The sequence below is a fragment of the Anguilla anguilla genome, chromosome 6, assembly GCF_013347855.1.
Source record: "Anguilla anguilla isolate fAngAng1 chromosome 6, fAngAng1.pri, whole genome shotgun sequence".
NCBI classification, from domain to species: Eukaryota; Metazoa; Chordata; class Actinopteri; order Anguilliformes; family Anguillidae; genus Anguilla; species Anguilla anguilla.
In genome coordinates, this window is record NC_049206.1 from 42,693,428 (window position 1) to 42,718,645 (window position 25,218).

The window sequence follows — 25,218 nt, forward strand, 5'->3', positions numbered from 1 at the left end:
TCTGAACATGTGACAGGTCATCTGCCCAAATCCCACCCCCAAAAACAAATATATCTGCCAAATAAATCAATATAGATGGTAATTACAGTAATCACATATATTCGAATGTAGATGGTAGTGGGAAAAAAAAAAAAAAAAAAAAAAACCTTGGATAGCCCTAATCTAGCCACATCACAGCAGTATACTCAATGTTTGGTGGCATTCTGAATTTTCTCACAGCCATACGTGATCACCCACCTGATAGTTAGTTAGCGTGAGTTGTTATTATTAGATGATCCACGCCAACCAGTTGGAGCACTAACGACATTATCTTAAAACCAAACCAGTTGGCTATTTGGACAGTTGGGGTCTGACAGTAAAAGCGGATTATCCCTTCTAAACTGAAACAAAGGCAGAAAACACGTATCTGCCAATCATCAAAGTGCACCTATACATTTACAACAGAGAACTTTTAACAGTCGCAATGGAGTCCCGAAAAGATATCAATACTTTTATTTTTGTTTGTTTATCACATAACTATGGGCGCGGGTAGCCTACTCGAAGATGAAAAAATGAAGCAAATAATACGCCGCAGTCAACAAGGGAAGCGGAAGCTGTTAAAATTAATTCCCGGAATACAAGTTCTGTCGGTTACTGCAGTAGATTTAAGTCCTTAATTAAAGACAAACCAGGTTTCCCCTTTCCAGATTATTTTCCCGGTTCCTGTAATTTATAAGCGATCGACTTCATATCGTCATGTAGGCTACACCTATGCCTTTGTTAGGCTACTCCCGTAAGTTTAACATATCTCTTATGCTTCTGTAAATGCAAAACCATAATTAAAGTTGTACATTAGTTAGTTATTATACAATAACAATCATCAAAAAATAAAATGCACATATCATTAGGAACCAGCTTTTTTGTCAGTTGACAGCATAAAACCGTTGAGATCAAATGCCATTCTGTTTGATGCAGTCCGTGCCTTTCTCTTTTTCCGATTGACAGTACGTACATCGGCTTGTCACAGATTTCAGTCTTTACCGGTATATCTTCGTCAAGCTCCTGTAACAACAGTAGCTGACGCGGAGAATGCTGTAGAATTAATTCCGATGGACATTTGTAATAATAGTGGGTTGGGGTTGTGCTGACGTAGTTCATGGATGTTATCCGTGTTATTTTTTACGCCCAGTTACTCCATCTCGAAGAACTGGACGAGTATTCGCTCCTGGTAGGGATGTGAGTAGGTGGATGCACACAAGGAGAGGACTAGAGACCAGACCTTTCTCCGCGACTTGGTTGGAGGGCATGCGAATGTGGCACACAGTGGATTAATTTGGTGTGAATCAGGGGGCGTGTGGTAGGTGCATCATTGCAAAGACCTACAACTACATGCTTGAATTTGATCTGCATTCACGTCTGAGACACTTGGTGGCTGTCAGCACAGATACGTTTTCTCTGCTAAACAGTGCCGGGTGCATTTAACGCAGAGGAAAGCTTCCGTAATACTTAGGAGAGATTGCTAGGCAGCGGTTGAAGGATTTTCGTCTGCTGCGCTTCGAACGGAAAGGCTAGTACCAGTTTTCAGTGAAGGGATTCTGGAGACGCGCTTTTGGAATTTGATGTTATTTTTGTACTGGTGGACCTGGATTTTATAACGGGCATTTGTGGATAGAAACGGCATCGCCGAATTTAAACCTATGGCATATCACCAGGGTGCTGCGGGGGAGATATGCACGGTGGGGTTGTGCGGAAAGAAAACCAGCGCACCGTGTATTGACACAATTTAGTCGAAATCCGATGGAAAGAAACAACAGTGAAAATGGGAAAATATGAGGAGTGAGAACACTGGATTCCCCTGAGGCTCAGTACTCGGAGTAGGGCTGATGTTCCTTCTACAAGGTAAACTTTCATCATTTCACACGCACACGCACGCACACACACGCTTCGCGTGCATTTTGTGGTCAGTAACCTATAGCCTACGCGTAATTTCGAAAGTAGCGCGATGGTTTTCCGTTTTTTACACACAAACGAAATCGCTGTTTGAAAGAAAGGTTTCTCTATGAATCAAGCAAATGTTTTGTCAAAGGCAGGCGTTCAAAGAAATAATCTGGCATTCAGGTATACCGCAAGGTCAAATTGTGCTTCCTAGACATGGATGATAAGGCGAAGGATCTGTTATCTGTTTCTTGGGTGCTATGTATATTCGGTTTTCCCCACAGCGCAAGTGAGACCCCTCAAACACAGTATTGGATATATATCGCTGTATATAGAAAATGGATCTTTAAAATTAAAATTATCTTGATCGATTAGGCGAACGCTATATTTTGCGGACGTTTTTGTCGGTCTGACTAGAATGTACCCCGCACTTGTGCTGGTTTCTCTTGATTTGAAGGATAGTCCAAAATAGGACCGATTTACGCAGACTATGGTCAGGGTTTAAGGTAATGGAAATTTGTAAGCTGCATCAGATCCCTCCGATGTAGGCTATTTTCTTGAAATGTAAACGAAGTCTAGATTTTGAAAAGACAGCACTGTCAGTAATTCAAATGAACACGAAAGGGTGATTCAAGCCTTCCAAGGTTTAGTCGAATGGGTCAAGTATTTGTTGAGTCTTCAAACAATTACCAGGTGCCAACTGATAACAATAACAATGGACAAATTAATATATCACCGGCAATCTTCTACAAAATTAAATATGGCCTTTATGTCAGAAGGTAGTCATTGTGGGGTATCATACTCGTGTGATCCTAATTGATTATATGTTTCTATGGAAAATCATAATTGTGTTTCTTTCTTTAATGACATATAGCGCATTTACATTTATGTTGCCACAATTCTTAAAATAAATTTGAATTTATAAAAATAATGTTTTGCTTAAACCACAACGTTATAAATAACGTTTGGGCTGCAAGCCATTGTTTTAAATGGTTTAAAACGGAAAGGGTCGACTTAACTCTGTTTTCAGAGGTAAAAGATACAGTGTCAGACGCGAATAAAAAACAAGTTAGATATTAGATATACTGGTTTTAAGAGAGGTGTAGGAAACGTAGCCTGTATGTTTTACATGGTTTGTCTCTTTTTTGTAAAATGCATGCAAAGGATCTAATTATTTTAGACAAACCGAATCCATAATTCACAAGTATTTTTTTTTTTTTTAAATGGTGATACTGACATGCCTTTACTGTATGTGCTTAGTAGTGGAAGAAAGTATATAATGCATATATTTTAGAATTATATTCATGAGATCATGGCATGTCTGTGTATTCTTTCAGGAAGCTAAGTGCTGTCTCGAAATGCCTTTAGAACATAACAACAATTCTGGTTTGAAAATGGGACGAGCCAATTACAAATCATTTTAAAATAAACAAATAAATAAACCACAAGTTCTGTGTTTCCTTATAAAAGGTTTTACATAACAGCATTTTGGTCTCTGTCCTGCCGGCTGCTGTAAGGCAAAGTGAACTGCAGCACGACTAGCTAGCTAGGGGTTTTATATTTCACTGTGTACCCCATCCTGCGGCTTTATATTGGCTGGGTAGGGCTTTTCGCTGTTTGCTGATATATTTGAAAAACTGCACACAACACATTTATAGCAGTGGTATCCCGAGGTGATTTTTCTTATTGTCGGTGTTAAACGCACGGACCGAAGTATATGCCTACTACATGTTGCGTGCATTAATGGCGCGTTAATTGCGTGGAGTCAGTTCGCTGTGGCCCCATACATCAATACTGAAACTGGACCCATTATCTTTCTTGTATAGCTGTTCAGAGAGGCTCAGGACCTTGATGGAATCTAACCAGTTGGCGATGGCAACTGCTGGGTCCTCGCAGCGTGCGCACTTGCTTAATTACCTTTGAAAAGCTTACCTGTCTGGTGCATGGAGTCAGTGCTGAATATTCACGCCAGGCATATTGAGATTCCCCTTAGCGGTTGCGATTAATAGCCCCAGAGTATCAAACAGTGTTATATGTGATTTCAGAGATTATCATTACTCCATGAATAGGATTTACCCTTCGTGAGAAAGAGTTCGGGTGTGTATCGAGTAAGTTTCAGCACCACAGACAGCGACGTATTTCGAAATTTGTAACTGTTTTCTTCAAACATAGCTGGCTTGGTACTTTACCTCATCAGATTAACCAAGTAACACGATTTAACGCAAACATAATGTAAAGCAAAAACGTTACTCTTACAGGCTACATGTGGTTCTACTTTGGTCCCTATTGGACTCATATGTACTCTGTTAGAGTTGAATTGGCACTGGATAATTGACTGTGTACTGTAGGTGCTGGGCTTCAAACACTGATTAAAGCCTACTTTTTGCACTTTTCTTTTCTGAGAGTTGTAAAAGTGGCGTTATTAACACTTAAGGCATAACATGGATAATATAACCTGTTTGCCACTGGTACTGTCTTGAACCGCTAGTCATATGTAACACCTGCATGGTTGATTCATTTAGTGCTAGAACATTCACCACACATCATCTGAACCTTAGATCAAGGGATTGAATAAGCATATTACAGTCATAGTGATGATGATGATTAATGATGATAATAACATTTCCTTGCTTAAAGGGATATAGTTTTTTTCACATATTTGACATTAATATTCTCTGTGATTACAACATAATAGAGGAACACCAATGAGATTTCATAGCATATGTTAGAGCTAAGCTTTATGGATAGTGGTAATGTCACATATCATGTGAAGTCATATAGCTGATTTTTTTTATTTTTTTATTAGAAGCAGGATCTTATATCCAGCATGCATACTGCTAAGATTTTAAGGATTTAATTGTTTGCTGTCATGCATAAAGTCTTTTTTAATTCCCCAATGTTAATGCTCACATTATTTCAAATGAGCGAATTCAGTTTATGTAAAGTGCACGTGCAAGGATTTGCTGCACGAATGCTCTCGCTGGTTTTTCCCAGCGCGAGCTAATAGCTCCGCAACCGAGACACAAGGCCGCCGTTGTCACTCCACCCAGATGGCGGCCCTAGCCTGAGGATCAGAATGAAGAGCGTTTAGTGTTGCGGAGGCTGCCATGCTTTCTGCACTTGGGCGCTTACTTGGACGGAGCCAGATCAAAGTGTGGAAGTAGGTCAGGCAACGCCCTGATTAAGGGCAGGCCAGACTGATCCTGTTAGCCCGCGGCCGGCTGGCGTTAGCTGCCACAGGTGTCCTTACACATCATGTGGCTCGCGCCCAACCCGCCCTTGCAGTGGACTGTCACCCAGTAGAGCTTCTTACGGCTTGGCAGAGTGATGGGGGTGGGAGGGGGGGGGGGGGGGGGTGATTTGAGGGCTGGGATTATGCTATGCTGTTGCTTCTTTACCATTTGGAGGATTAGTTAGTACTTGAGCTGGAAACCTCCTGGGAAAACAACGTTGCTGCAGGAAGTTCAGACCATATAAAATCCCAATTTCCCAGTGCTGTGATGGGAGAACTGTGCTTTAGAAGAGGCCATCTTTTACATCTGGCATTAAACAGAGCTTTGGGTTCATTGAAGAAACACATTTTTTAGCAAATAGAAAGAGGTTCCCCAGTGCCCTGGCAAAATTGCCAACTTGGCTTCCAGTTATCCCCCCAGTTTAATTTGTATAGTAATCCCTTCTTTCTGATGTGTGGTGAGCATTTTAGTGCAGAATGGTTGCCATGCTTCAGCTAGGTGGGTACCACTCACTGTACATAGTTGTGTGATAGTGAGATGAAAGGAATTATATAAATGTGATCACTATTATTACAAGCAAATAAGGTTTACCATTTTTGGCTTTATGAGCTTGTCGTGGTGTTTATGCGTCCACAAGAATTTTGGCTATTAGAGCAGGCAAAGGGATTATAATAGCTTTATATGTCAGACATATCATTCCAGTATCATGCCACTTGGTGCTTTAAAAGGTTTTTAAAAGATTTAAAAGCCATTTTAAATAAAACATAATTGGAACTTGGGTGGATTTATTTGGTGTCTTGTAAAAGGAAATACCTAAAAGAGCTTCACCCAAAGTAGCCTTCAAGGGCTTATAAACATATTCCCCTTACCAACTCATGCCAGTTGCAATCTCTTTCCTTGCCTTAGATGTACATGTTTGATTGTTTGAAGCTAGTACAAAATAAAGTATTATCTAAGTGCATGGGAAGAACATCTTTATCCTGTGGGGGTTAATGAGGGGAGCATGTTGTGAAGGGGTGCAAGAACACACCTTTCAACCAGGCAGCCAGTTAAAACCTAAACGCATGGTTTTAATTAATAACAAGCTTATCGTGTTTTTTTTAGATGCCTGCTTAATTGAGGTTTCTAAAAACATCCCACAGTTTGAACAACCACAGCTTTGACCAGTACCCTTGCTCTGGGAACTAATTGTAGGCTTGCACCCACACAAGAGAGCAACGTTTCCTTTCACAGTAGTGTCACATGGTCTTCAGAGCTTAGCTACACATGCATGCGTGACCATCTTGGCAAGGGGCTTACTTATCTGGGCCAGTGGCTTTGAAGAACTGCTGGCCCTTAGGCCCAAGGGCACCTATTCAACTCTTTGTTGAGGTGAGCTGAATATCATTCAGCCATCTTCCATGAGTCACAACGCTCCAGTAATTCAGTATTCAAGTCACTGCACATTATATGAAATCCTGTTGAGTACTGCTGTATTGAGGCTTTTTTTTCTAAACCAGATATAATGGCATTTATCCAAGAAGGAAAAGCTCACCATACATACAGAATAGACGAGCAGTGAAGCAGCATACAGGCAGCATATTTGAAATAATTAATTAGTTAATTAATTAATATATTCTTTGAATTTCATTACCAATATTATATTGCAGGCATGGTCTTTCTCACATCAATAATCAATAAATAAATACATAATAATAAAATATTAAAATGGCATTATTCAGATGCATACAGTAAACCTGTACATGACCGGTAGAATACCCTGGAATATACAACATATCCTCCTTAGACCCAGAAATTAATTTTTGTCCTCTGTAGGGGACACAAGTCTCTGGTCTTAATCTCAAGAACCATATATTCTACTCTAAATTTACATACTTAAACTTTTTTTTCTTTTCTACTGGGTTTCAAGGGGATAATCTGACATGATTGTCTTCACTAAAGCCCAGCTATCAAAAAGATATGCATAGTATATATTCTTTTAAAAAAAAGTTATATGTATTTAAGTTACAGTTATTACATTCTTTAACAAAAATTATATCTTATCATACACCATGAAGGGATATGAGTGTTGCCTCATTATGGTGCAAAGGAGTCTCCAAAGAAGGGGCAAAAATGAGAAATGAGACAGACCAACCTTTGCATTCAAATAATGTGATATGCAAAGTGCTTTAAACGCACATACTGAAGTGTTAACTGACGTGTGTGCACACACACTCATCCCATGCGGTTCAGTGTATGCCATTTGGAATGCTGTGTATCAGTAGCGTGCGGCCCCGTGAACAGCAGTGAAAATGAGAAATCGTTAGTTTCCCCCTGAAAATACACTTGTAATGCACTTAGCGCTTTCGAACGTGCCGCGGATGATGTAAAAGCCTCTCGTCATTCTTAACTCGGCTAAAGTGGGTTCATGTTCCCTTTGCAAGGTCTGACTGCAGAGCAGACCGTCTGGCTCAGCTTCCATTTGGTATGCAGTCAGACTGCTCTGGGGCCCCCATAATGCCAAGTTTGGGATGGCCCACTCACTCACTGCCCACAAGCTGGTGCAGATGAAGTTAGTTTTGAAAGGTGAACAAAGAGGAAAAAAGAGACACCTGATTGCCTTTTAAACACCGCAAAGAACCTAAAACAAGTCACGGTAATATTTTCTACTTGAGAAGAAACACAAGATGTTAAGTCTCATTATAAAAATTAAACACTTGTTAAGATAGGCTTTTTGCAGTGAGGGGTCAGGGATTCATTATCCAGTCTTCCTACTGGCTAAAGTCTCTTCCTCCCTGTTATTTATTCTTCATTCCCTCAGGATTACAATGCAACTCTTATTGTAAAGAGGTCTGTGGTAACATGGTCGTAAATGGCACTAAATAAAACCGAGATTGGTTAGATGGTCGATTTTTGGTCACTCCCTCGCAGTACCTGACAGATTCCAATCCCCCAGGCCTGGGCTCTTATTTAAGATCCACCCTGGCAGTGGCAGGAGGTGGCTCCCAGCCAAGCTTCGGTGACAGCGGAGATGGCGAAGTGCAGCGATAGGAAGAGACTTCCAGCTGCTGGCTATTCTGCCGGAGAAGCAGACCATTTGACGTGGGACACATTTATTGACGCCTGCATTCGATGTATTTCCTGCACATGGGCCGTGGTGCAGCCTTTACGGAGCTGGCCTTGTAAACCGAAAGGTTTTATGTTTGATTTCCTTGTTGTCCCCTTGGGTAATAATGTATAGCTGCTGTGGAATTCCAATTAAGGAGTACCTTTGAAATGTAAGGATGGTCATGTGGGATAGGGGTTGAGGAGATGTGGGCATGGAGCAATCCAATAAAAGACCACAAAGTATTTTCACTACAGATACAAGCTTGGTCTTTCACAGTCATCATTCAGGACATCATCAAGTAAGCCAGATGAAGTTTATCGTTGGGCTGCATAAATAATTAAGATGCAAATTCAATCCTGAAACACACCAGACCTCCCTATCTGTCCTTGAGTCATAAAACTGGCCTCGTAACCAGGGGGTTGCGAGTTTCAGTCCTGGGCCGAGCACTGCTGGGTCGAGCAGCGGTAGCAGCCTGAAATGATCCAATAATTACAAATATTCAGCCTAAATGGATGATATATATTGTGTACACTGTGTGACTCCAAACAAGGGGCCAAACAAAGACAAAGAAATAAAGAATGTTGTGACTGCATTCTTTGATAAAACAGGCAGGCAAACACAGGGCAGGAAACCGGGATAACAGATGCTGTGTTAACAACTGTTTTATTTGCATTGATTCCCTTCCATGTTTCAATCTGTTAAACACTGTGAGCTATTATGTTCTGATCTCCTACTGCTCTTTGTAGAATATGTACACGAGACCTTTCAATTGTTCCTCAGGATTGTCAAAAACATAAAGTCAAGGCATTGTTCTCACAACAAACAAAATATCAATCACATTTTTTTAAAGAACGTTGTGTGTGTTGGTGTGTTAGATCAGAATCGACTCAATTAGTAACACCTCCATATTATCAGACAGAGTGATTTTATTCACCCACTTTAATATCCTTCTAGCCAGCCAGACTAAAATCCACACAAAACTCAATCTGGAGACCAATGTATTTCACAGTGGATGTTACATAATACAAAGCAGGACATTCAGTTGCACCGCTGTGGCACATTGGCCTTAACTGAGTAGTATCAAGTATCATATCCGGTGATTATATATTATAGATCCTATATTAGAGGATATGGCGAATTGAACATACAGGGAGGCTTTAAATGGAACACTGCAGCACCTTGTTCATAAGTTTGAGTACCAAACTTCTTCCACTGTGTGCATTAAATACGTTTTATGTGTATCCATCTCCATTTGATTCCTCATTAAGCAGTGCCACTTCTTTTTCCATTCATTTGTTGCAATAGTGCGCTGGGTCTTCTGAGAAAGACAGTCATTATGTTGCTGTGATTTTATTGATCTTGTTTCCACTTCTATTTTCTTTGTCCTGGCTCCAGACATGGATTTCCTTGGCTCTAACTCTAAGTGTTAAAGATCACAGTATGTTCTGACTGGGTCGGAGCAGCGTGGGAGGTTGGAGGTAGATACAACTCAGATACAAGGTTGAATATGGACTCAGCAGAATGCGTTTGTCTACAACCGAAGCCAAGGGTACCCCAGGAATGGCGTGGTTGGCTCCCTTCCGAAGCAAACTAGATGTTTAGTTAACTGTTGACTGTACCTCCTATTTGGAAACGCAGACAAAAAGCAAGGGCCGTTGTTGGAAACCCCCCAGTAGTCCTACTTGCCACATTGGTTCCGTGTCTAGGAAACTGCAATTTGATGCCTATTGGTCAGCTGGAGCTGCTGTACTCTAATTGTTATAAGGGGAAGTACAGTATATAGCAGCTTAAATGAGTTAGTGAATCTGCTACAGAATGGTGACACTAGAGGGACATTTAAATAGGAAAGGAGACTTTTGTTTTGGTTGTTACAGTAATCCTATATCATGTTGTATCAATGGACAGTTGAATCTTCAGTTAACACTTATCTCTAACACATGCTTGCAATTCACAACTCTAGGAACCCAAGCTTATTTCTTTTTTTTTTCCTTTGGATTTTTTTCTATATTAAGCTGCATTAAGCTTGTTAACTACTGTATGCTTACTGATCTGACTTTGACTTTTAAAAAAAACCTTTATTTAACAGAACTTTAAACAAAGGCCATTAGAAATAAAAAGTAAAGGAACAAACCATACTGATAACCTTATATCCCACCCAATTGAGCTACCCCCAAACAACACCAACCCCCATACCACCTAGAACATAACCAGAACATTAAAAAGCAAGAAAAAAAAACAAAAAAAAAAAACAAAGAACCAAATAAAAAAACCAAAGAATATAGAAAAAGTACCAATCCTTGCTTAACAAATAGGTACTAATTCTCCTTTCCACACTTTGGAGAGCACTCCATTTACAGCCCATTTGTCTTTAAATTCTATCAGATTGTCATTCATTTTGTAGAGAGAGAGAGAGAGAGAGAGAGATGTTTTTAAAGACGTAAGACGTTAGGATGGTATAAGCTCAATAATACACTGAGCTTGATTTTTATATGGAGCAATTTCATCGGACATGTACGACAGCAGGTGTTATTCTTTCTCCCAACAAACACAGAGTAATATATACCTTATGGGATTCTGCTGTTTCGAATGGGCTTTTCTTTTGTAGTATACAAGAGCTATGGTGTGGAACAATGCAGAGCCCTCATACGGAGAACAGGTGATCTATCATGACTGGAAATATTATGAGAGATTTTACAGCTGTTCATAAATATTCTTAAAGATTATTGAAATAAAAGAAGAAAAAAAACATAATATTCCTGACCATAAACCCTCGAAGATAGGTACCAAATTAATGACAAGTTCTCTCATTGATATAGTTCTCCCTTTAGAGCATTGCTACTCAACTCCAGGTCCTGTGGGCCACAGTATTTTCTCCAATCATGCACTACACCACCAGATTTCACTAATGAGCTTACTTCCCAACTGTGGTGGTTGCTCAGCTGAAAATAGATGTGACAGAAACCTACACTTTATATTTATCATTGGTCACAATCTGTTTTCATTCATTTTAATTGATTTTTGAACGTGCAATGATCTGAATAATTCATTGGCAGGTAAACACACAACTTCTTTCTTCACATCCTGTTAGGGAGATTAAATGATCTTAAAAATGTTTTCAACATACAAAAATGCCAAGTTACCCACACATACAAAGCACTGTCTATAAGTCATTAATTAAAAATCTAGGCAATTTTGTTAAAAATATTGATATAAAAATGAGGCCAAGTTACAAGAAACAATATTGCCTATTTTAGCTCACACAAATTAAACAAGATTTATTCCAAAACAATGCTACCTAATGTTTCCTAAATTATTTAACCTTTCTCCAGTGTTCGTTGCTCCCCCCCTTATTATAGTGTTCGCCGCCAGATTTGCTCTTATATTAACACAGAAACCATAAATCATCACCAAATTTTGTTTAACACCTTTTTAAGCTGTGAAACAATGTCTTCAACTAATGGTTAACACGAGTAACTGCAGTAAATATACAAAGAACAGACACTGAAAATGTATTTCTAAATTAACATTTAGATGTTTGCCATCTGCTGGATGAACATAATATAGTCTTACCCATTCATTTCCTATGGTGGTCATTTTAGACCCGGAACACCACAGGTGTGACAAAGTTGACTAAACCACTCAAGATTCAATGAAAGTGGTGATCAGCAATTTTATATGTTCAAATGCCTAGTGTGGAGAAAAACATAAGGTCTTGAGGCAATCGGATGAAAAACACAATATTTATGATTTAGGAAAGCTGTAAATTGGTCAGATTTGACCCGAACACTGGAGGAAGGTTTATGTAACTTGGCCCTAGATTTTGCAAGTTTCAGTTAATGACTTATGGATAGTGCTTTGTATAGACACCCGGTGCGGTCGACCATTGGTGTCAGCCAATGTTGTCACCCAATGGGGTGCGCAAGGAATTGCGTGTTACGGAATCAAACGACAAACCGCTTCTCCTTACATGAATACCGCTAATTGGTAAATGGACTGCATTTATATAGCGCTTTTATCCAAAGCGCTTTACAATTGATGCCTCTCATTCGCCAGAGCAGTTAGAGGTTAGGTGTCTTGCTCAAGAACACTTTGACACGCCCAGGGCGAGGTTTGAACCGGCAACCCTCCGACTGCCAGACAATCGGTCTTACCTCCTGAGCTATGTCAGTAAATCAGTAAATCAGTGAACTGCATCGGTGATATTAGCTGTTTCAAACTGTCGCTACACAAAACACTGCACAAAAAATTTATTGCCAGTTATTTCGGTGTCACCCCCCTCTGATGGTGTCACCCGGTGCGGTCCACACCCCCTGCACCCCCCTAGTGACGCCTCTGCATACGTGCAAACACACATACATTCTTACTCAAAGAAACACAAAGCTGTGGATTCAGTCATTTCTATGCCTCCGCAACGGCACAGCTGTGGCCGGAAGCATTATGTTTTTGGGTTGTCCGTCCGTCCGTCCCGATTCTCATGAACGCGCTATCTCAGGAACGCCTTTAGGGAATTTCTTCAAATTTGGCACACACGTCCACTTGGACTCAAGGATGAACTGATTCGATTTTTGTGGTCAAAGGTCAAGGTCACTGTGACCTCACGTCCATCCCATTCTCTTGTGAACACGATATCTCAGGAACACCTTGAGGGAATTTCTTCAAATTTGGCACAAACGTCCAACTAAACTCAAGGATAAACTGATTCGATTTTGGTGGTCAAAGGTCAAGGTCACTGTGACCTCACAAAACACGTTTTTGACCATAACTCAATAATTCATATGCTAATTATGACAAAGTTTCACACAAATGTCTAATTGGATAAAATGATGAAGTGATGACATTTTATATCCAAACTGGCTACTGGTTGGCGGAGGCATACAACCGCGAGTCGGTATTTCTAGTTTTTTACTTTACCGTGAATTCCAATTAAATGCAGGTATCATGTTTTTAAATGGATTATGGTGATTGTTTTTAACAGGTTATTGTATACACAACAGACCTACTAATTTTGTTTGTATGTCAGTAGATGACCTATAAGCCTAGCCTATTTAAAAAGTAGTTAATTGTAACTCCACAGCATTTAACCAAGCCCAATCAATAAACCTGCTGTCATTAAATCCATATGACTCCCCCTTCATGACTTTTCCTAAACGTATCTATTGAATTTTCTGTATGAATATTATATAAGGAAATACAGTTATAAACATACTTAAATGGCCATGAACGGTCAAATTGACTGTTATTTTGATTGCTGCTTGTTGCCTTGTGGCGAAATGACTCTAATTGCACCCAGCTGCCGCCCTGCAAAATAAGCCCCTGCAAAGATTATACAACTATACAAAGAGCAATAGTTAAAATTTTAGCAATAATTAGTTAGCAATTTAGCTATCTTCCACACAACAGAAATGACGACCACAAAGTTGTTAAAATGTGTTCTCTTGGCTGAAATAGCATCACAAGTGTACTTTTTCATATATCCATTTTGCCTGTGTATCTGAGTATCTTGCAATTGGCTATTTTGATCAGACTATTTTGATCAGATGTTATTACTGGCAGATGCAGCTAAATGTTAAATGGGTAGAATTGCTGATTATGGGACTGGAGCATTTGCATGATGAAATGGGCAGGAAAAATAAGAAGTAAAATGCAGAATAACCCAGGCTTGGGGCTTTATTGTGTGGACATACAAAGTATCTTAATTCTGTCTGTTTATATGAGGTCAGAAGGTACTGAAGTTAATGTTCTTAAGGGCTAATGTTATTTATGTAGTTATTTCTGTCGGAAACACTGAAAATTTCCATACTCTCTGTATAGGTATGGGACATGTCCCACTCAGCCGTTACATGGCAGATGGCATACCAGCCATCCTAATAAATTCAATTTCAGAAAATTAGTTTTAATCGCTAAACACACATAATGAAAAAAGATACCCACTAACTACTACTACTTCAAGATCATTCAAGTCACATCTGTGAATTGCAGATCTTTGTCATGAATATTCTCCGAGTGTGGATGCTGAGAACAAAGAGTACATGTATCCACAGTTTTACATAATGTTGATAAAATGTGTACAATTTTGTGATGCACATAAAAAGAGATTTTTTTTTTCTCATCTAATAGCCTAATCTGGGAGAACTGACTATATTTGATGGTATTGAGCATTTTGCGAATTAATCACTGTATTGTTAATCAAGGAAAATTATTGAAAACAGATTGAGACCAAAAATAAATAAAGGAAAGTTTTCCACCTTCATCTGAGCAGCCGCCACTTTTTCCTGAACTAAAGTGGTAAAATAAATACCATAGATACCATTCCTGATGTACAAATGTATTAATGTGAAATTTTGGCCGCACTGAAAATCACACACCCTTCCCAGGCACCAGCATGTATTCAAGGACTCTCACAGTCCAAAAAAATATTTGTGCCTATTTAGCATCCAGGCAAACATGCCAAGTAAAGGCATGTCAACACTATATTTATCATCAGCCAAAATCACCCGGGAGCTGATTCATAACATTTTCAGCTATAAATCAACTCTATTAGGGCAGGTTTAACTTGGATAAAGTAGATATGATCCCTTATGGGCTCATATAAATTCAGTTAGAGTTTATTTATCAAGGAAAATGTTTCAGTGCATGCTTTTTAGCCGAGGGTGGGCAATTCCATTCCATGTCTTTATGCAAGTTTTTGTTTCCGCCAGTCAGCCTCACTCAGTTTTGGAATTAGCAGCAATGTCAGTTCACTCACAGATTTAGCCAAGGTAAAATATGTCTGTGTAATCAACATGAAGATACAAGATCAGGAGGGCCACACTCAATCACTCATTAACTTATCAAGGAACACTGCTAAAATGTAAACCCATGTGTATGAATTGGTGAATTGCAGTTAGCAGGGGTATTCCTTGCCTCACTGCTGAATTGTATATGAAATATTGGATTGGATTGCAAATAAAGAATGCACACTGTGTAAATTCCTCTGGACAAGAGTAGCTAAATGCCTAAAAATTTAAATGGATGCATGCACTTTAGATTTAGAAGGCGGGCATATCAGGCCAGGATGGCTATTTCTGAACTGAATTCTCAAAGTCTCACAGCAAGAATTCTGATTAAGTGGGGTTCACTTAACCAAGGCTGGCACAAGGCTTAAAAAAAGGTGTTAAAGCTTGTCAAAAGGAAAGATGACATTATTTTTTTTTCAATCAGGTGATTTTTATCTATGCAGTCCAGATGATGGTCCTCAATATAATTGTCCTAATTTCTGCCGGTTGTGTTAAAGGTAATTATTCCTCAGGACTGACCATCAAACAGATTCTCTGCTCGTTCTTGTTTTTTAATAATGGTGCAGCTCAGTGTCTATTAGTGCTATAGAAATAGTAAAACAAACGTTGACAGAGCAGGGGGAGCTGATTTGTGTGAGTACTTTACGGGAATGGACTCTCATCTCAGACATTATTGAGGGTTTGGCTTTCACTGTCTCCAAGCGCCCAACAAAGGGTATTCTGCCAGTTCTTGTCCTAGGCATTTTACTCTTTGAATTCAATGCTTGCCATAGGCTTTTAAGCTTGCACATTCATAATAGATAATGAACAGCTGGATTAGTTTACTGTGCGGCTCAATAATGGAGTCATTGTGAATGTAGCTAACTGACCTGTACTGTTCAGAGTCAAAGGTGATCATAACGGTGGGCAGGGAATGCATTAATGGACCATGAATGGTGGAACTTAGGGTCCAAGTTGCTAACCAGTTTCAACCTGAAGGGCAGTGGAAACTCAGCAGCAGGAGTAATACGTGTCATCTAACCTCTGTGAACCACACAAATTGTGTTCTCTGGCCTCTGGCCTACTTCATAAAAAAACATGAGTGTGTATGACCCGCAGCGTGTTTTCCTTTCACAGTTTTTACCACATTTTTCCTGCCCTGCGGAATGTCCTTCAGTATGCTCATCGCTGGAAAAGCTGATTTTCTCCCCTCTGATTTTCTGCTGTTTTCCCACAAAGCTACCACAGCTGTTGCACTGGATGCCTGTGTAGCTGGTGTAGGCAGACAACAAGCACCTGACCGAGCAGAAGACTTGCTAGTGAATGATGACTCCCTGGCAGCTAAAGCCCGCCCTTTATTGCTTGGGTTAGACCACAGCTGTAGGCTGCATACTGCACCCTGGGCAGTATAAGGGTTATAATAAAACTGTGCTGGGCAGCTTCTGGGGCATGCCAGTTCCAGTACACCATCCTGTCAACCTTTACTTAATTCTGGGAAGACACGTTGAGGGAACAAGCCCTCAACTACAATGGTGCCAAGATTACAAAATACAATTAAAACTACAGTTATGAAAAAGTATAAATAAATTAACAAATGAAAAAAAGAAAAGAAATAGCAGTAATAATAAATATTAAATAAATACCACAAATAATGAAAGTATCACAAGCGTAATTATTCAAACAAAATTCTAAAAACAATTGCGCTCCATTGTAACTATGTTGAGATCTTAAAATGACCGAGAATTAAAACAGTGTCAAGTGTCACACTCAGCACAGTTTGATTATAACCCTCATTTGCACCCTGCCAGCAAAGGTGTGCTGTCTCAGTGAAGAGTATGGTTTTGTATAAAATAATAAAAAATAAATAGCTGGCATGAAGAGGCACCCAGAGCACTGATCAAAGCCTGTAAAATATTCTGATCAGAAAACAGATCATTAGAGCCTGACACCAGTGCCTCAGCAAAATTTTGCTGATGTCAACTGCAGCCTGTCTTTGAGGGGTTATGTCAAACACAGCACTCAGCAGCTTTGTTGAAATTCGAGCTGGCGATCTGAAATATGAAGCGTGCATGTGAAGGGGAGTCGCACACTGTGCCTGTGCAGACATCTAGAATACTATTAATGCTTAATTAGCAGTTTCCTGAGCAGGGTGAAAACAAGTGTGTATGCAAATGTACCAGCAGATGTACATTTTCTGGGGAATTATCTGGGGGCCTTCAAACGATGTGTATTGATTTTCTATTCCTATCTAAGAGAGAAAAACAGGTCTTGTTTAAAGAACAAGAACACAATCCTATTTCTTTTTTTATCTATCCTTTTCTATCCTATAGTGTACTGTACTGTGTTGGCGGGTGAGCAGGAAACAGGGGAGAAGGAATTTTGCAATAATCCATTGGCAAGTAATCCAGTGAAAATAATTCTTGTCATAATTGGAGAATGTAAATAAGGAGTCCAAATATGTTATGTATAACTGTAACTCTATCAAACCATTGTAGATTGCAATGCATAATAAAGCCTAGGAACTGAACTCAGGCAACTGTATTTTGTCATGAGAATTCGAGTAGCAGAGATGAGCTGAATAAACTTCACATAAGGTCAGTCCTTATTCCAGAATTCCTGTACAAATATGTATGAATAATTTATAGAAATTGCTATTATGAAGCCATTATACACACTTCATGAAGGTTTCAGCAATATACCCTCTGTGGTTAAAGTAATTTAACCCTTTTCTAAAGACTGGCTTCTAAAACATCATGAAATATTACATAATATGAACCAGTAGTAACAGCATGTGGTAATATGAAGCAGTAATGTGATTGCATTAGGAAAGTAAATCTGGAAATGCGGCTACATTTATTTAGCCGTAGGCACCTGAGCAACAGTACAGTAAGAACCCCTTTGATGACTACTGGTGAGTGTTGAGGGGACGGATGGGGCTAATAGCTAGCTAATCAGAGAATGCCAATGGATATAATTGGCTCTGATCAACCATCTGATGTGGAAATGTACTGGCTGCTCAGCACTGTTCGATATTCCCTGAACTTGCCTTTTTTCTTTTTTTTTTAATTGTAATGGATTTAGATTTTTTTGGAATCACCAGTTATGCCTCTCAAGGCAGAATACATATTTGCCATGACATGCCTGAACCAGCTTATGACTTACATAAGATTATTAGGCATGCAAATAATAAGCATTATGACAACAGTAAGAGAGAACAATATACTATATTATATAACAAAGTTATTTATGCTTGTTACAACATTTCTGTGTGCTATGGCAACAATTATGATTACATCACTCCTTTGAAGGTCACATGAATACTAGAAAAGTCCCTCTTCAAGTAAAGTGTTACCTAAAATGGTGGGTTTGACGGTCAAACAGTTGTCTTTCAGAGGCCAAGTTGATAATTATTTTTCCATGCACATTCTATTTTCAGCATGCCAATGAATTGTGATGCTTAACATCAAGGAAAGGTTTTCAAACATCCACTATTACCAGTAGCTGCAGTTTGACAGTCAAAGATGAGATCTTAGAGGAAGAAGCTATGAAAGAGAGGCGGAGTATGTATAATGGGGCTCTCAGCCTGAGTGCTTCTCTGCTTTTTGCTTTCAAATGGCCCTTTTCATGTCTGCCATCAAAACATTGTTCTACTGCCTGTCTTAAAATGGCTGAGATTCTGAGCTGTTGCAAAGGTCTTTGGCCTCAAGATTTCAGTCACTCATTTGATGTTTTCAGTGCTCACACAATATTTACTCACTAATTTTAACAATGATGCCTAAATGTACAGAAAAAAAACAAAACACTAAGATCTTTAGTAAGAGACAAACATTCCATGTACAAACCACTAACACTGTTAGCATGCATTGCTTGGGAGATACCTGACATGAAGCAATGGGGATTGTGTAAGTCATGTTTTGAGGAGTATCACTTTTTAATCGGAATAATCATTTTAAAGGCATGAGTTCATGGTGAGATTAGGCTGCCATTGTAGAATCCAACCCCCCGTCTCCCCCTCCACCCACCATGCATCCAGGCTGTCCATATCAAGTATGGCATGTCTGAATATCGGCAAAGAATCCAGATTCCATATTAATTACAAGCTGTCACTCAACCATCTGTTGTATCTTGGACTCTGTAGCCGATTTCTCCACAGCTCACCCAGGACAGATGGGGCGTCGTAAAAGTGTATATTTACCAGGGCACATCCCAAAGTTAAATGCATAAATGTGGCTATCATTTCTAATGGATGACACTGGGTAAAAAAAAAAAAAAAAAAAGAAACAGAAAAATTGATATGAATACAATTTTCTGTAGTAGTCTAAATCATCATTTGCCAGCTTATTATTGATAGGTAATGTATCTGTGCATAAATATATTAGGGACAGCCATAGAATGAGGAATTTGTCCAATGATTTCTTTTTTTTTTTTTAACCTTGCAGTTGGCCATAATCAATGAAACGTGAGTAACCAGAGTCCAGTCAAGGAGCTTACAGGCTTGTTTCCCCTGGAACAAAGGGGAGTCAAAGGAAATGTGTGTCCTGCATAAAGAGCTATGAGTGCTTTTTACCATGCTCGAACAGCAGCGCTTCATTCTAGGATTGGAAAGTTCATAGGATTTTGTAATTACGTTTTAAAATCATTTTCATTTCGTGTTTTTCCAAAGGCCTGTTTCCTTGAAAATCAGCTAACTGTAGCACATATTTAGACACATTGTATAACATATTTTTCTCACGTCACTACATTCCAAGGTGATGCAAGACACAGTACAAGCAGATGTTCGTGTTTAGCCATAAAAAAGGAAAATGTGTTAATGCATTATTTTGATTCCATGCAAACACTGGTTACCACTGACAACAAATCTCAAAGCTTTTATGCATCCATAGATAATGCTATCTCTTTCTGTTAAGTTTAGCACCATAATAAATGTTAATGCAAACACTATCCTTTCGGTTGGTCGATCAAATTATTAGTCAGAGTTAAGTAAAACTTTTGTATTGTATCCAGGTCTTTGTCTGTAACAGTCCTGTATTTCATTTGCATGAATAGTAAACATAAGTTATAGCGCAATTGTTTGTGTGCTATAATGTGCTTAGACTCACAGGTGCAATGTGTGCATTCGGTTTTAATAGACGTATGCTCATCCCTTAGCCACAAATCATTTCCTGTAGCGAACACCAAGATTGTGACACAAATATGATTTCATGTACAAAGGTTGAGAAAAAATCCCCCACTGTGTTCTGACATGTCCAAGCATTTGTAATTATGTGAACAGGGAAACTGCAAGCTAGTTTCCTTCACTTACACAACTGAATCTATAAATAGCTAGATATTTTTTTACATATTAACACATGAATAATTATGCATATCATTTTAAAACACTCTGACAGAAAGATGGCTTCCCAAAGCACTGGATCTGATTTGACCATGGGGAAATCATGTGGTTTACAGTTGTTAGCATAGAAAATCAGTGGGGAACGCTCTCTTGTCTTTGCATCAAAGAAAACATGGGCACAGCATGTGGCCACTTCATCCATCTAATTTCCATGTTTTTCTGCCTCTTAAAGACAACAAAAAATCTGATTTCACACATTTTTACATCATTACCAGCATGCCTTTCTTCTTTTTTGTGTAAGCGTGGAGTCGTTTAGTCTAAGTGTTGTTTACTGAATGTCTAGAACAGGAGGGACCACTTTGTGCATTGTTTTACACACACTGGCAGGATTCATTCCAAAATTGATGCTGCTTTGTTAATGTAGGTTCATGTATATGAAACTATCAATATATGTATATGTTCAAAGCTGTGAGTGAGCATGTGAATGTCCCCTGCAGAAGGTAATGTCACCACCTGGAGCCTGAATAAGATGAATAAGATTAATTTCCTTTGATGAGAACAGTCATCTTCAGTTGGGCGAGGTTATGGCACGCTTGCTTGTGCCATGTGGACAGCAAGCGTTGTGGTCTGAAAGCATGTTACGCCTTTATGCACCAATCCAGTGGTGTATTACTCAAAACATGTTTCCCATTACTGCAGCAGTAACACAAAAAATGCAACATAGCAGCCATTGCATTCCTGAGGCATTAATACAGTACAATACTGCATTACTGCAGTTCTAATATGTAAAATCACACTGCACTAATCGGTTTTTTAAATCACATTTTCCTTTGAGATGACTTTTTTTTTGATGAGATGAGTTTTGAATTCCCCTTGATGTTAGCCGAACATGGCTTTATTTTTAAATGCATGAAGTAATCTGTGTCTACGGGGAACATGAGTAGACATTACCACATCGGTTGTGAAATGAAATGAAAGTGAAATCCATGCAGATTTTTCTGTGTTTGCAAATTGTAAAACTTTAATTATTAATATTGTCAATCAATATTTGTCACGGTTGAGTAATAACTCACAAAACTTAAATTTTAAGTAAGTAGTCATGTTGCTACAGTCACTTTTATAAGGAATATGCCATTTTGCACATGCAACTTATCTCCTATATAGTAGATTGGTTTTAATAAGTGAATGATTGTAATAAACTATTTAGGAACTATTTATTTAATAAATGCAAAAATAATGTGAAACATCCACCTTGATTTCGGTACCTTTCTGTGTAGTTTTGAGCAGTGGTTAATGAATTCATAGTGAAAAATTCATGTTCGCTCACTCTATCCTTGGCACAAATTTTTTGCATTTATTTTGAGAGGCAGAGGCGTCCATGTTCTGTCTACCAAGCTGCTTATTCTCTCTGCAAACCATTGACCTTTCATAAAATTAAAGTCAAGCGTGTTTTCACATGAAACAACACAATGTTGTCAGCACTCACTGAGGCTGGGTAAGGCTTGTGCACTATGCCCATTCTGCACAGCTCATTAATTCAAATTTCCTGTGCATTGCATATTAGTGCCGATCAATATGGTTACCTACTTTCCCTCCATTATATCTGTTTGCACAAATTATATGGAGCTTCCAATTTTCCCTGAGTTATGATTTTTTTTTTGTCACATTAAAATATATTGCCCATGAAAACCACCTCCCATGGTCCCATCGATGTTCATGTAGTGGTGAAAAAGAAAAGTCTCTGTAATGATCAGATGTCTGTGGGGCTAGAAACAGGTGAAGAAAGAAAACGTGCAAGCCACTTTTGCTGTTCTTGAAAATGCTGCATGATTTCATGAGAGTTTCTGATTATAACAATCAGTTTTGAACAGCTAATTATTGTGATGACTCAAGCTGCAATTGACTGCAGGCAGTCAGCTAAAATAAAAAAAGGAAACACCTGGGTAACTGAGTAACACCAAATATACAATACCATTGAGGTGTGGTTCAGCCATTAATTAAGCGAATGACATCCCAGTATCCACAATGACATCACGGTATGTAATGTGATATCATCATGGAACTCTGTGGGAAAGAACTCATTGGCAAAGGGCAAACGTGGGCTGGAGTGCATATAATAAATTGGTTTCTCAGCAATATCACAGAATATTCAATATTGCTCAATATCAGCTTGTGATTGTTGAAGCTGAAATGGATGATAAGGCATGCTTGTTTTACACTGAATATAAACATCAACACTGAAATTATGGGGTGCCAAATGTCAAGTAAAACACATCGTGTTTTATTTATTTATTTATTTATTTTGTCAGATTAAGCCTAAATATGGCATTTCTTCAAGATTTACACTGAATATGAATTTTATTTTTTCTCAGATTTAACCAGCATGCTAAATAAACCTTTTAGTTTATATTTTCAGATTTAATTGACAAATCTCCAAGTATAATGGTTAAATATATAAATTAAATGTTAAATCTGATTTTAAAAAATAAAAATAGTTAATTAAAATTAAATTTTTTACTTATATCTGTTTCAGAAGCAAATATGTAGTAAAATATAAATATTTAATTTGCTCACGGAGACCAACAGTTATCAAAATGCAGTCCCTCCTTGCTTGTTTCATGGTGGTGTTTATGCATTTCGACATTCATGTGAAAATTAAAATATGGTGCAGCCAAATCCCACAGTGTTATTTGGTGGATGTTCCCACAGTGAGCTCCATAATTTTTGGGACAGACATTTTTTTTTTTTTCCTGATTTCGCCCTGTGCTCCGCAATGTACTCCCGTCTGTTTCCAGGCACCCTAATGTTTGGGACATATTAATGTTATGTAAATGAAAGTAGCCTTGTTTAGAAGTTTGTAGCATATCCTTTACATGCAATAGATGCGTGCTTGACTCATAAACACCACCAGGTGCTCAGTATCTTCTTGTGTGATGCTCATCCAGGCCTGTACTGCAGCCATCTTTATCTCCTGCTTGTTCTGGGGGCTAGTTTTCTTAAGATTTCTCTTCAGCAAATTAAATGCATGCTCAGTTGGGTTTAGATCAGGTGAATTAATTTATTTTTAGCTTTTAAAAACCTTTGGGATCAGTGTCTTGCAGTAGGATGAAGCACCATCCAATGAGTTTGGAGGCACTTAGTTGAACTTGACCAGATAAGATTCTTCTGTCTACTTCAGAATTCATTCTGCTGCTGCGTTCAGCAGTTACATCATCAATGAAGACAAGTGAGCCAGTACCTGTGGCGGCCTTACATGCCCAAGGCATAACACCCCCACCAATATGTTTTACAGATGAGGGGGATGCTTTTGATCTTGGGCAGTTCCTTTTGGCCTCCACATTTTACTCTCACCATCTATCTGATAAAAATTAATATTGGTCTCATCTGTGCACAAGACCTTTTTCCAGAACTCTGCAGGCTCTTTTAGGTTCTACTACAGCAAACTGTAAACTGGCCATCCTGTTTTTATGGCTAACTAGTGGTTTACATCTTGCAGGGTAGACTATGTAGTTCTGTTTGTAAAGTCTTCTGCATATGGTGGTCATTGACACATCCACACCTGCCTCAAAGATTTTTTCTGATCTGTCGGAACGGTTTTTCTTCATTATGTTGAGAATTGTTTTGTCATCAACTGTAGAAATCTTCCTTGTCCTGCTAGCACCTTTGTGATTTCTAAGCTCACCCGTGATCTCTTTCTTCTTAATAATATTCCAAACAGTTGATTTTGGTAAGCCTAAGGTTTGGCCTACATCTCTTTTCTTATTTCCTAGCCTCATAAAGGCTCCGTTGACTTTCTTTGGCACCCTGGTCATGTTGACAAATGCCAATAACTGACTCTAAAAGCAATCGAAAGTCTAGAATCAAGACTAGATGGACTGCATTTATATATCGCTTTTATCTATATATTTATATATCCAAAGCGCTTTACAATTGATGCCTCTCATTCACCCATTCACACACACACTCACATGGCAACGGCGAAAGGCTGCCATGCAAGGCCCCAATCAGCTTGTTGGGAGCAATTAGGGGTTAGGTGTCTTGCTCAGGGACACTTCGACACGGCCAGGGCGTGGGATCGAACCGGCAACCCTCCGACTGCAGAAACTGAAAGCACTCGTATAACTGCACTAAGGAAGACATTTAACACACCTGACAAAAGTGAAGCCATTTGTCCCAAACATTATGGTGCCCTGAAATGGGGGACTATAAGGAGTGCTGTAACATCTACGTGGTGAAACCAAAATTTATGAAAATACTATTTAATAAAAACTACAAGAATCTGCACATGTGAATTGTTTGATTACAAATCTAAAACTGTGGAGTACAGAGCCAAATCAAGAAAATCTAAATCTTAAATCTTGGTTTTGGAAAGCTAAGACTGAAGATATATGATGCATATATATTTTTACAGACAGAAAACATATTTTGGCCAAAGATCAAATTGAATGTTCATATTAAGTTACGTAAGTGACAGCAAACGTAGCATACTGCTGGCTAGTCCTTATGAATGTGGGATTCCCAGCTGGCTAGCTAAGTAGCAAGCTAGTTAACCCTTTTAGCAAGGTAGCCAGGAGATCTACTAAGGTCTTGCTTGTTATGTGTTCATGTAGTCAAGAAACAGGTTGATCTTGATTGCCGAGCTGCTGTTATTCTTAGTTGTTCGTAGATATCTAGGGTTTGGTCAGTACGCTGTGCATGCATAGCATTAGCATGCTAACTAACTGTATTGTGTATAGGGGGACTAAAATTAGTTCACAAGCTGAGGAGAGCTAAGGTGTGTTTGAGGTGCATCTAATGGCTCTTTCCCATTTCCATACCGTACTGCACTGTACCGTACCATGAAACTGAGATCACAGGTTCTGGATGCATTTCCTTAGGCAGCAGAAGCGTACCATG

General features: G+C 38.9%; 1 protein-coding gene across 1 annotated transcript in view; it reads left to right on the forward strand.

Moving 5' to 3' along the window:
- Positions 1-961: 961 nt before the first annotated feature.
- LOC118229268 (leucine-rich repeat and fibronectin type-III domain-containing protein 5-like) overlaps positions 962-25,218 on the forward strand; it is a 48,699-nt gene continuing 24,442 nt past the window's right edge. Inside the window, exon 1 of the mRNA XM_035421104.1 lies at positions 962-1,878. The gene's annotated coding sequence lies outside the window, so the exon portion shown is untranslated. The remainder of the gene's footprint in view (positions 1,879-25,218) is intronic.